Source organism: Rhamphochromis sp. 'chilingali' (genome assembly GCF_963969265.1).
Source record: "Rhamphochromis sp. 'chilingali' genome assembly, chromosome: 4".
In the NCBI taxonomy this organism is placed as follows: Eukaryota; Metazoa; Chordata; class Actinopteri; order Cichliformes; family Cichlidae; genus Rhamphochromis; species Rhamphochromis sp. 'chilingali'.
Window position 1 is genome coordinate 38424317 of NC_137948.1, and position 12528 is coordinate 38436844.

Below are 12528 nucleotides of genomic sequence, written 5' to 3' on the forward strand. Positions count from 1 at the left end.
TATATTTTTGTTCAATATTTAATTTCTTTCAGTTGCAATTGTTAAATGAAAAAATATATATTCTTATAATTTAGCAAACGAATTTATCAAAAAAAATACATATATCTGTATTAGTTTTAGTAAATTAATTTGACACCTGTATTGAAAATACCATATTGTATTCATACAGAATCAGTATGGTATCATTGTTTGTCTGTTCACTGATTGTTGAAGCTAAGAGCTACTTTGATCTGTTTAGATCTAAAGTATCCAAAGTTGAGTTCTAATGTTTCTTCACCCCTGTGTGTGTGATATGTGATTTCCTACATGCTGGCAGAGCAGAGCAGCAGTTTGTGCTCACAGATGGTGACGGTGTGGAGAGACAGTGGTATTTCCTCAGAAGAACCAGCAGAGTCACAAAGGACACCAGTCCATCTCACCACCTTGACTTGCTGACTGATGTTCGTCTGCACTGCACAGAGGAAATCAACTGACCGAGGTTTGTCCAGTGACGTGTTATGAAATGTATATTTGTTTTATGCTTACAGATATGTTTTTCTTGACAGAGGCTCTGCAGAGATTAGACAAAGCAGAGAAAACATGTGCTTTACATTTTACTGTGATTTATTGAGATATTTGTTGCCTGATGTTCAGCAGGAATGGAGAAATAGAATCAAAGGGAGATGTTTTTCCTGTTTTTGTAATGATGTAAGTAAATCTTCAATATTATTTATTTGCTTGGTTATATTAGGAGCGTTTCTGAGTGAGGGGGAGAGGAGTCATCATCCAGGTAAAGTGACGTGGATCAGTGGATACACTTGTCTCCCCTTTAAAGGAGACGATCCAAGTCATCCTTAAATGTTAGCGCTTTCAAATACACAAACATTTTTAAAGGACAAAAATGAACATCCAACTTTGACTGTAATACAAAATAAATCTTTGCATGTGTGTTTTCAAACTCTCAGATGGGCAGTATATCAGTCTTGGACTGTCTAACCTGCCGGAGCAGCACTGAATGACCACCGCACGAGCATGTTCCTGCAACATTCAGCATCTGATCCTTCATCTGTGTGCTTCTGCTTTTGGTAAGTAGAGTTACCCAACTCCAGTAACTCTAAACACATGCCATCCATTTCTAACGGCCTGGTTACTTCCTGTCAGTTACTTTAGAAACCATGTGGTCACCTGACCTAACACTGTTTCTTCTTCTTCCCCTTAATGTTGAAGTGTCAAATGTCAAACAGCTGGAGAGGAAACTACACCAGTGTACTGGGATGTTTCAGCAACACGTGCCAGATGCTGTTCCTTCATGGTGACATCACCAGAGACAGTCCCGCCCACCTCAGGACCCATTGATTATGATGATCTGATCCATCAAACCCCCAGCAGGTGAACTTTATTCATGACATAACACCGCAACAATGTAAAAAATTAAACAGCAACAGTCTAAATGTAAAGTGCATTCTAAAGTCCTCTTCAATAAATTGTATGCAAAGAGTCATTCAGGTCACTACAGAACCCAGAGTCTTCATCATTAAATCTCTGGTTGCTTCATTTTTTCTATCCTATATCAGATATTTTAAAGGTTAGCTTAGGTAAAGTTCCATTCTCATGGTGAGGCAAAGTGCTTTATATGTGTGTGTGTGTGTCATGAACGGCTATAAAAGGCCTATAATTAAAGAACAAAGCGGGGTTTGAGTTCGAGTTGTGGCAGACTGTCACTACTTGTAAATGGAACGCAGCCTTCCTACGGCGGACAGCTAATAACAGGAATCGGACGCGGTCCAGCCAAGTCCACAGCAACCACCATAGCAACCGCCTAGCATGACCTTAAAAACATATTCTGTCTTCATAACTATCAAAATCGTGAAATGATTTGCAAAGTGTGAAAGTGTTACAGCTGCAGAGAGCTATGGCGGTATCTATGGAAGCTGTTTGCATAGCTAATAATATACGATGTAACCATGGAGACAGTCAGTCACTTGAGCTAGCGGTGCATGTTTACTACAGTGAATAAGGTGATTGAGTGCACAGCGTCCACACTCTGCAGGGGGTAAAGACATTACTTCAATATTGTTTTATATTGATATATATTAGCCTTCTGTTGACCATCACCTCAGGTTCACCATTACAGTTTCAGATTACAGATGCACACTGTCTAAACACATTCAAAAACTCATGTCTCAGAAATAAGCACAGCTGTTCATGTTTGTCATTAGAGTTTTATTTGTAAGAAAATTATGAACTTCATATTGTGCATTAAATAAAAGAACATTTCACAACTCTGAGTCAACAGAAACAGGTAACAGAAATGTCTCTAATGTGTACAGTGTAGTGTAAGCATTAAAAGATCATAAAGGAAAAACTAACATTTATGTGAAACTAATTGTAATAAAAAATGAGCAGGTGCTTTATAGATTTAAAAGAAAGAATCTGAAAACAACACTTTTTTGGTCTAAGTGATCAAAGTAGAAAACAGAACTGATGTTCAAGAACAAACCGTAGCTGCACTAATATTACACATCTCGATCGTTGTACTGAACAGACATCTTGCTTTTAAAACCACATGCAGTGTGTGACCATGACTGTTCACTGAGACCATGAACGCCACTTCGCTGAAGCATTCTTCTTCTTCTTCTTGCCATTAAATTGGAAGCAGAAGCAGCACGAGCTGATTTGATCTACTGAAAGGAAAAAGCAGAACATCTGAGTTGAAACCAGTCAGCTGAAATCATTAAGACAGGAACAAATTCAATGCAGTGTCTCAAGTGGCTTAGCCTGTTACAACTGTTGATACAAGCTAAATACGGTTAACACACAGTGTCAGGGAGCTCCAGTGTGGGAACTAGTGGCTTTAGGTTTGTAGTCATTTAACTTTCATCCATTCATTCATTTAATTCAGGAGGAAGAAATGCCAGGTTGGTGCAGGCTGGTTACATGCATTTGGTCCCATGCTGTCTTTAATTAAATGACTTGGTTCATTTTATGGCTGGGCTGTATGTGGGGTTATATCATGTTATTTGGGCAGGAGTACCTGTCCCCTGTTAGACTTAGAAAGTTTCTCCATAAGTAGAGTTTCTAACTCTTCTAGCACATCTGTGGCTGACAGCTTTTTGGTGGCTCTTTTTACCCCACACTGGTTGTGAGTGTGTAAATAGCCCCACTAGTTATTTTGGGTTGCAGTTAACTAGGGAGGAAGGGCTGGGTATGCCATGATTAGGTGAATAACAATTATATGTGATACATAAATTTCACAATGCATGCATATATCTCTATCAATTAAACCTGGCCTGAGGGCTGCCATTTTTTACATTCAGTTATTTCTCTTAGAAATGTTGGAACTAAATAATGAATGTGTTACAGTTAAAGTGAAACACTGGTCAGTGTAAATGGCTCATTGGGACACAGAAACCTTTAAATTAAACCTGATATCTAGTGTCAAACAATATCAAAGCTGTAAAAGATGTTTACATTCAGAATTTATAAAACTATGATTGTAAATAAATTCAAACAAGTGAGCTTTTCTCTTTGTGCTGAATATCAACACTGTGGTTTCTTAGACTGTAAGCTTTACTTTAGTGCAACCAGTTGCAGAAGCTGCCACTCCAAATGTCTTTTGATAACAAGAGAAAAATACCTTTTCAGTACACGGCCTGAAGTTCTTCTCCGACATCTTCTGCAATCGGCTTTGTCTGCTGGTTTGAAGACAATAAACCACAAAAAAGATGATTTAGTCACTTTGTCTGCGTCATGCAGCTCGAATGTGTCGTGTAACGATGTTGAATAGCCGTCGTTATCCCTCTGCTTTGAGCCTTTTATCAAAAGTTACAGCTAACTTCATGAAGTTGTACAAAAAGGCTTCATTTCGCCGAGACAGTGCGTTTCTGACTATTACATGCATTTGAATGGAGTTCTTGCACGAAACAAAGTATAAGTTTTCATTATGTGAATAACTTGTATTTTACACTGACCCTGGGTCAGTATCAACTTCATGAAGACAGCTGTAACTTTTGATAGAGGACTCACACACACACATATTTATGGCTTTGCCTTATAGAATTCAGCATCTCCGTGCTGAGGAAATAGGTTTTGCAGCTGTTTGAGCTAAGATTTTCAAGTTATTCACAAATTGAAAACCTATACTTTGTGTCGGGCGAGAACTCCATTCAAATGCATGTAATAGCGAGAAACGCACTAACGTGGTGAAATAAAGCGTTTTTCCATAAACTTCATAAAGACAGCTGTAAATTTTGAGAGAAGACTCACACACACATTGGGGGGATATTGAAGTCTATAAGATAAAGCCATGAATATGTTTGTCTGAGTCTTCTATCAAAAGTTACAGCAAGCTCTATGAAGTTGATGAGAAACGCTTTACTTCGCCAAGACAGTGCGTTTCTCACTGTTACATGCATTTGAATTTAGTTCTTGCCCGACACAAAGTATAGGTTTTAATTTGTGAATAACTTGAAAATCTTAGCTCAAACAGCTGCAAAACCTATTTCCTGAGCACTGAGATGCTGAATTCTATAAGGCAAAGCCATAAATATGTGTGTGTGATTATTCTATCAACAGTTACAGCTGTCTTCTTGAAGTTGATACTGACCCACGGTCAGTGTAAAATACAATCCTAGCTGTGTGAACAAAGCTTGGCTCCTTTAATCCTGCATGACAAACCTCAGGATGCAGGTTATTATTACTCTTTCCTGCTGGCACACCTGAGAGTCAGCTAGAAACTTACAGTGACGTGGACATCATGCAAAGACTGCCAGACTCTGTAATACTGTGAATGATCAGTGACTCAAGTTAACACTAAACTTTAAACAGTACCTCTGTGTCTCTGTGTGCTGAACATTTAGGATTGAGTCTGCATTGACTTTATTTATTGAGACTTTAATGTGCTAAAAGCAGGTTGAAGACAGCTCAGAAACATTTGAAGATTAAAATTTAGCATTATGGCTGCTGGTGGTTTGTAAAGCCTATACTCAGCTGTAGTTTTTGTTACTAATTTATGTTTGTTGTTGTTTAACACAGATTTCAGAAGAGCAAATATGCTTAATAGTTTAACTAGATTTCATTTGTCAGTGTGGGACTGCTGAGTCACCTGAAGAACTCATTTCATTCATTCTCCACATGATGTTCATATACAGAAATGTTTCACAGGAACTGGTTCCTCCCAAACTGTGAACTAGTGTGTTTCCATAGATTATCTCTGTATGAATGTACTTTTAAATGAAGGCAAGTGTTTGTCCTTTTTTGTTCCTCAGTTACAGTACGTGATATCTTGATATCAGGCGGTCAACACTGGGGGAAGACAAGAAGCAGACGTACTTCCAAGAGGGAGCTGCAGTGAGGACACAGCCAGGTCACTGAGGTCAGAGGTCAGAATCTGAAACAGCTCAGGTTTATATTTTAGGGGTTATAAAAAATCAAAATGTATTTATGAAGAAACCTTTAAATAATAGTCATAATTATGATTATTATAAGAAATATCAAACATTTAAGTGGATTTTCTGTTACACATATTGTATTAGCCCTGCAATAAACTGGCAGCCTGTCTTTGTCCTGTATCAGCTGGGATAGGCTTCATCCTCCCGCAACCCTGAATTGGATACATTGTATTCCAATTATGTAATCTGATCATTTACAAACTCAAGGTATCTAATCAAAATGTAAGTAATAATTATAAAATGGGAAAGCAGAAATAAGTGTGACATAAATGTAAATGTGTTAGCTGACATAGAGGACAGCTACATGTAGTCTGAAAAACCTTTGTTGTCAAGTTTGCAGGTATATCAGCACGAGACATTCTTACATAGAAGAGTCTGTTAAAGTCTCTAACTCAGCGAAGCATTATTGGTCCCGTCTGTTTGGATAAATATAGTAAGTTGATGTTTGTCCATTTATTGACACATTTTCTTAAGTGCTTCTCCAGTTCAGGATCACAGTGGAGCTGCAGCTGGATATGTTCATTAAATAAACCTTACAAAAGTTAACAATAAACCTGCATCCATGTACGTTGTTGTCCACAGGATAAGAAAATCAAACTGGAACACTGTGGAACATGTTAATAAATGTTTGTGTGTTTATGCCTGTGTCTTTCACAGGAGGCGCTGGAAGGTTTCCCTAATAGTTCCTGGTGAATCAAAGCAGAACCATAAAGGTTGCTGGATTGCATGATGGCCTTACCCCTGAGCAGTCATCCTGTTAAAGGAGGAACCAGTTAGAAGCTGTTTTCAAAGTAGCTGAGCAGATTTCATCTCAAGTAAGCGATTAACTGTTTGTTCATCTGTTCTGCCACTTAAAGAGCATTTAAGGACGTCTTTTGAGTGTCCAGCTGAATTAATTCTACTGGCTCTCATGGTCATTTGTTATTATAGACATATTTTTCATGTTCATCCAGCTATTTAGTAAATTCTATCTATTTAGTAAAATCCGTCAGCTATAAAATGTAATATAAATATAAAAAATATCTAAATATCTCCTGCACTTTATATTTTAATGATGTAAGTCTGTTATCGTGTTACATTAGCATTCCTCACATATCAATGAGATGCTGTACAGTACAATCCTACTGACGCAGCAGAGGGATAACGACGGCTATTCAACATCGTTACACGACACATTCGAGCTGCATGACACAGACAAAGTGACTAAATCATCTTTTTTATGGTTTATTGTCTTCAAACCAGCAGACAAAGCCGATTGCAGAAGATTTCGGAGAAGAACTTCAGGCCGTGTACTGAAAAGGTATTTTTTTCTTGTTATCAAAAGACATTTGGAGTGGCAGCTTCTGCAACTGGTTGCACTAAAGTAAAGCTTACAGTCTAAGAAACCACAATGTTGATATTCAGCACAAAGAGAAAAGCTCACTTGTTTGAATTTATTTACAATCATAGTTTTATAAATTCTGAATGTAAACATCTTTTACAGCTTTGATATTGTTTGACACTAGATATCAGGTTTAATTTAAAGGTTTCTGTGTCCCAATGAGCCATTTACACTGACCAGTGTTTCACTTTAACTGTAACACATTCATTATTTAGTTCCAACATTTCTAAGAGAAATAACTGAATGTAAAAAATGGCAGCCCTCAGGCCAGGTTTAATTGATAGAGATATATGCATGCATTGTGAAATTTATGTATCACATATAATTGTTATTCACCTAATCATGGCATACCCAGCCCTTCCTCCCTAGTTAACTGCAACCCAAAATAACTAGTGGGGCTATTTACACACTCACAACCAGTGTGGGGTAAAAAGAGCCACCAAAAAGCTGTCAGCCACAGATGTGCTAGAAGAGTTAGAAACTCTACTTATGGAGAAACTTTCTAAGTCTAACAGGGGACAGGTACTCCTGCCCAAATAACATGATATAACCCCACATACAGCCCAGCCATAAAATGAACCAAGTCATTTAATTAAAGACAGCATGGGACCAAATGCATGTAACCAGCCTGCACCAACCTGGCATTTCTTCCTCCTGAATTAAATGAATGAATGGATGAAAGTTAAATGACTACAAACCTAAAGCCACTAGTTCCCACACTGGAGCTCCCTGACACTGTGTGTTAACCGTATTAAGCTTGTATCAACAGTTGTAACAGGCTAAGCCACTTGAGACACTGCATTGAATTTGTTCCTGTCTTAATGATTTCAGCTGACTGGTTTCAACTCAGATGTTCTGCTTTTTTCTTTCAGTAGATCAAATCAGCTCGTGCTGCTTCTGCTTCCAATTTAATGGCAAGAAGAAGAAGAAGAATGCTTCAGCGAAGTGGCGTTCATGGTCTCAGTGAACAGTCATGGTCACACACTGCATGTGGTTTTAAAAGCAACATGTCTGTTCAGTACAACGATCGAGATGTGTAATATTAGTGCAGCTACGGTTTGTTCTTGAACATCAGTTCTGTTTTCTACTTTGATCACTTAGACCAAAAAAGTGTTGTTTTCAGATTCTTTCTTTTGAATCTATAAAGCACCTGCTCATTTTTTATTACAATTAGTTTCACATAAATGTTAGTTTTTCCTTTATGATCTTTTAATGCTTACACTACACTGTACACATTAGAGACATTTCTGTTACCTGTTTCTGTTGACTCAGAGTTGTGAAATGTTCTTTTATTTAATGCACAATATGAAGTTCATAATTTTCTTACAAATAAAACTCTAATGACAAACATGAACAGCTGTGCTTATTTCTGAGACATGAGTTTTTGAATGTGTTTAGACAGTGTGCATCTGTAATCTGAAACTGTAATGGTGAACCTGAGGTGATGGTCAACAGAAGGCTAATATATATCAATATAAAACAATATTGAAGTAATGTCTTTACCCCCTGCAGAGTGTGGACGCTGTGCACTCAATCACCTTATTCACTGTAGTAAACATGCACCGCTAGCTCAAGTGACTGACTGTCTCCATGGTTACATCGTATATTATTAGCTATGTAAACAGCTTCCATAGATACCGCCATAGCTCTCTGCAGCTGTAACACTTTCACACTTTGCAAATCATTTCACGATTTTGATAGTTATGAAGACAGAATATGTTTTTAAGGTCATGCTAGGCGGTTGCTATGGTGGTTGCTGTGGACTTGGCTGGACCGCGTCCGATTCCTGTTATTAGCTGTCCGCCGTAGGAAGGCTGCGTTCCATTTACAAGTAGTGACAGTCTGCCGCAACTCGAACTCAAACCCGCTTTGTTCTTTAATTATAGGCCTTTTATAGCCGTTCATGACACACACACACACACACACACACACACACACACACACACACACACACACACACACACACACACACACACACACACACACACACACACATATAAAGCACTTTGCCTCACCATGAGAATGGAACTTTACCTAAGCTAGCCTTTAAAATATCTGATATAGGATAGAAAAATGAAGCAACCAGAGATTTAATGATGAAGACTCTAAAACCCACTGTCTTGACAAAATAAAGCGTTTTTGTACAACTTCATATAAATAGCTGTAACTTTTGATAGAAGATTCAGATATACGTATTCATGACTTTATCTTATAGAACTCAATATCCCCGTGCTGGGCAAACAGGTTTTGCAGCCGTTTGAGCTAAGATTTTAAAATTATTCACATAATGAAAACCTATACTTTGTTTCAGGCGAGTTTCCCATTCAAATGCATGTAACAGTGAGAAACGCATTGTCTTGGCGAAATAAAGCGTTTTTGAACCACTTCATATAAATCGCTGTAACTTTTGATAGAAGATTCAGATATACGTATTCATGACTTTATCTTATAGAACTCAATATCCCCGTGCTGGGCAAACAGGTTTTGCAGCCGTTTGAGCTAAGATTTTAAAATGATTCACATAATGAAAACCTATACTTTTTTTTTTGTTGAGTTCCCCATTCAAATGCATGAAACAGTGAGAAACGCACTGACTTGGCGAAAGAAAGCGGTTTTGTACAACTTCATATAAATAGCTGTAACTTTTGATAGAAGACTCGTATACACATGTTTATGGCTTTATCTTATAGAACTCAATATCCCCGTGCTGGGCAAACAGAACAGGTTTTGCAGCCGTTTGAGCTAAGATTTTAAAATTATTCACATAATGAAAACCTATACTTTGTCTCGGGTGAGTTTCCCATTCAAATGCATGTAACAGTGAGAAACACACTGTCTTGGCGAAATAAAGCGATTTTCAACCACTTCATATAAATCGCTGTAACTTTTGATAGAAGACTCAGACAACCATGTTTATGGCTTTATCTTATAGAACTCAATATCCCCATGCTGGGCAAACAGGTTTTGCAGCCGTTTGAGCTAAGATTTTAAAATTATTCACATAATGAAAACCTATACTTTGTTTCAGGCGAGTTTCCCATTCAAATGCATGTAACAGTGAGAAACGCATTGTCTTGGCGAAATAAAGCGTTTTTGAACAACTTCATATAAATCGCTGTAACTTTTGATAGAAGACTCAGACAAACATGTTTATGGCTTTATCTTATAGAACTCAATATCCCCGTGCTGGGCAAACAGAACAGGTTTTGCAGCCGTTTGAGCTAAGATTTTAAAATTATTCACATAATGAAAACCTATACTTTGTTTCAGGCGAGTTTCCCATTCAAATGCATGTAACAGTGAGAAACGCATTGTCTTGGCGAAATAAAGCGTTTTTGAACAACTTCATATAAATCGCTGTAACTTTTGATAGAAGACTCAGACAACCATGTTTATGGCTTTATCTTATAGAACTCAATATCCCCGTGCTGGGCAAACAGGTTTTGCAGCTGTTTGAGCTAAGATTTAAAAATTATTCACATAATGAAAACCTATACTTTGTTTCAGGCGAGTTTCCCATTCAAATGCATGTAACAGTGAGAAACGCACTGTCTTGGCGAAATAAAGCGTTTTTGTACAACTTCATATAAATAGCTGTAACTTTTGATAGAAGACTCAGACAAACATGTTTATGGCTTTATCTTATAGAACTCAATATCCCCGTGCTGGGCAAATAGAACAGGATTTGCAGCCGTTTGAGCTAAGATTTTAAAATGATTCACATAATGAAAATCTATACTTTGTCTCGGGTGAGTTTCCCATTCAAATGCATGTAACAGTGAGAAACGCATTGTCTTGGCGAAATAAAGCGTTTTTGAACAACTTCATATAAATCGCTGTAACTTTTGATAGAAGACTCAGACAACCATGTTTATGGCTTTATCTTATAGAACTCAATATCCCCGTGCTGGGCAAACAGGTTTTGCAGCCGTTTGAGCTAAGATTTTAAAATTATTCACATAATGAAAACCTATACTTTGTTTCAGGCGAGTTTCCCATTCAAATGCATGTAACAGTGAGAAACGCATTGTCTTGGCGAAATAAAGCGTTTTTGAACAACTTCATATAAATCGCTGTAACTTTTGATAGAAGACTCAGACAAACATGTTTATGGCTTTATCTTATAGAACTCAATATCCCCGTGCTGGGCAAACAGAACAGGTTTTGCAGCCGTTTGAGCTAAGATTTTAAAATTATTCACATAATGAAAACCTATACTTTGTTTCAGGCGAGTTTCCCATTCAAATGCATGTAACAGTGAGAAACGCATTGTCTTGGCGAAATAAAGCGTTTTTGAACAACTTCATATAAATCGCTGTAACTTTTGATAGAAGACTCAGACAAACATGTTTATGGCTTTATCTTATAGAACTCAATATCCCCGTGCTGGGCAAACAGAACAGGTTTTGCAGCCGTTTGAGCTAAGATTTTAAAATGATTCACATAATGAAAACCTATACTTTGTTTCAGGCGAGTTTCCCATTCAAATGCATGTAACAGTGAGAAACGCATTGTCTTGGCGAAATAAAGCGTTTTTGAACAACTTCATATAAATCGCTGTAACTTTTGATAGAAGACTCAGACAAACATGTTTATGGCTTTATCTTATAGAACTCAATATCCCCGTGCTGGGCAAACAGAACAGGTTTTGCAGCCGTTTGAGCTAAGATTTTAAAATTATTCACATAATGAAAACCTATACTTTGTTTCAGGCGAGTTTCCCATTCAAATGCATGTAACAGTGAGAAACGCATTGTCTTGGCGAAATAAAGCGTTTTTGAACAACTTCATATAAATCGCTGTAACTTTTGATAGAAGACTCAGACAACCATGTTTATGGCTTTATCTTATAGAACTCAATATCCCCGTGCTGGGCAAACAGGTTTTGCAGCTGTTTGAGCTAAGATTTAAAAATTATTCACATAATGAAAACCTATACTTTGTTTCAGGCGAGTTTCCCATTCAAATGCATGTAACAGTGAGAAACGCACTGTCTTGGCGAAATAAAGCGTTTTTGTACAACTTCATATAAATAGCTGTAACTTTTGATAGAAGACTCAGACAAACATGTTTATGGCTTTATCTTATAGAACTCAATATCCCCGTGCTGGGCAAACAGAACAGGATTTGCAGCCGTTTGAGCTAAGATTTTAAAATTATTCACATAATGAAAATCTATACTTTGTCTCGGGTGAGTTTCCCATTCAAATGCATGTAACAGTGAGAAACGCATTGTCTTGGCGAAATAAAGCGTTTTTGAACAACTTCATATAAATCGCTGTAACTTTTGATAGAAGACTCAGACAACCATGTTTATGGCTTTATCTTATAGAACTCAATATCCCCGTGCTGGGCAAACAGAACAGGTTTTGCAGCCGTTTGAGCTAAGATTTTAAAATGATTCACATAATGAAAACCTATACTTTGTTTCAGGCGAGTTTCCCATTCAAATGCATGTAACAGTGAGAAACGCATTGTCTTGGCGAAATAAAGCGTTTTTGAACAACTTCATATAAATCGCTGTAACTTTTGATAGAAGACTCAGACAAACATGTTTATGGCTTTATCTTATAGAACTCAATATCCCCGTGCTGGGCAAACAGGTTTTGCAGCTGTTTGAGCTAAGATTTAAAAATTATTCACATAATGAAAACCTATACTTTGTTTCAGGCGAGTTTCCCATTCAAATGCATGTAACAGTGAGAAACGCACTGTCTT

General features: G+C 37.4%; 1 long non-coding RNA gene across 1 annotated transcript; it reads left to right on the forward strand.

Annotated features, from left to right (window-relative positions):
• Window positions 1–403: 403 nt before the first annotated feature.
• Window positions 404–6238, forward strand: LOC308395539. Its single transcript, XR_013971412.1, has 6 exons — window positions 404–478; window positions 731–769; window positions 945–1064; window positions 1207–1368; window positions 5247–5353; window positions 6087–6238. It is a non-coding gene; the product is annotated as an uncharacterized lncRNA (long non-coding RNA).
• The last annotated feature ends 6290 nt before the right edge of the window (window positions 6239–12528 follow it).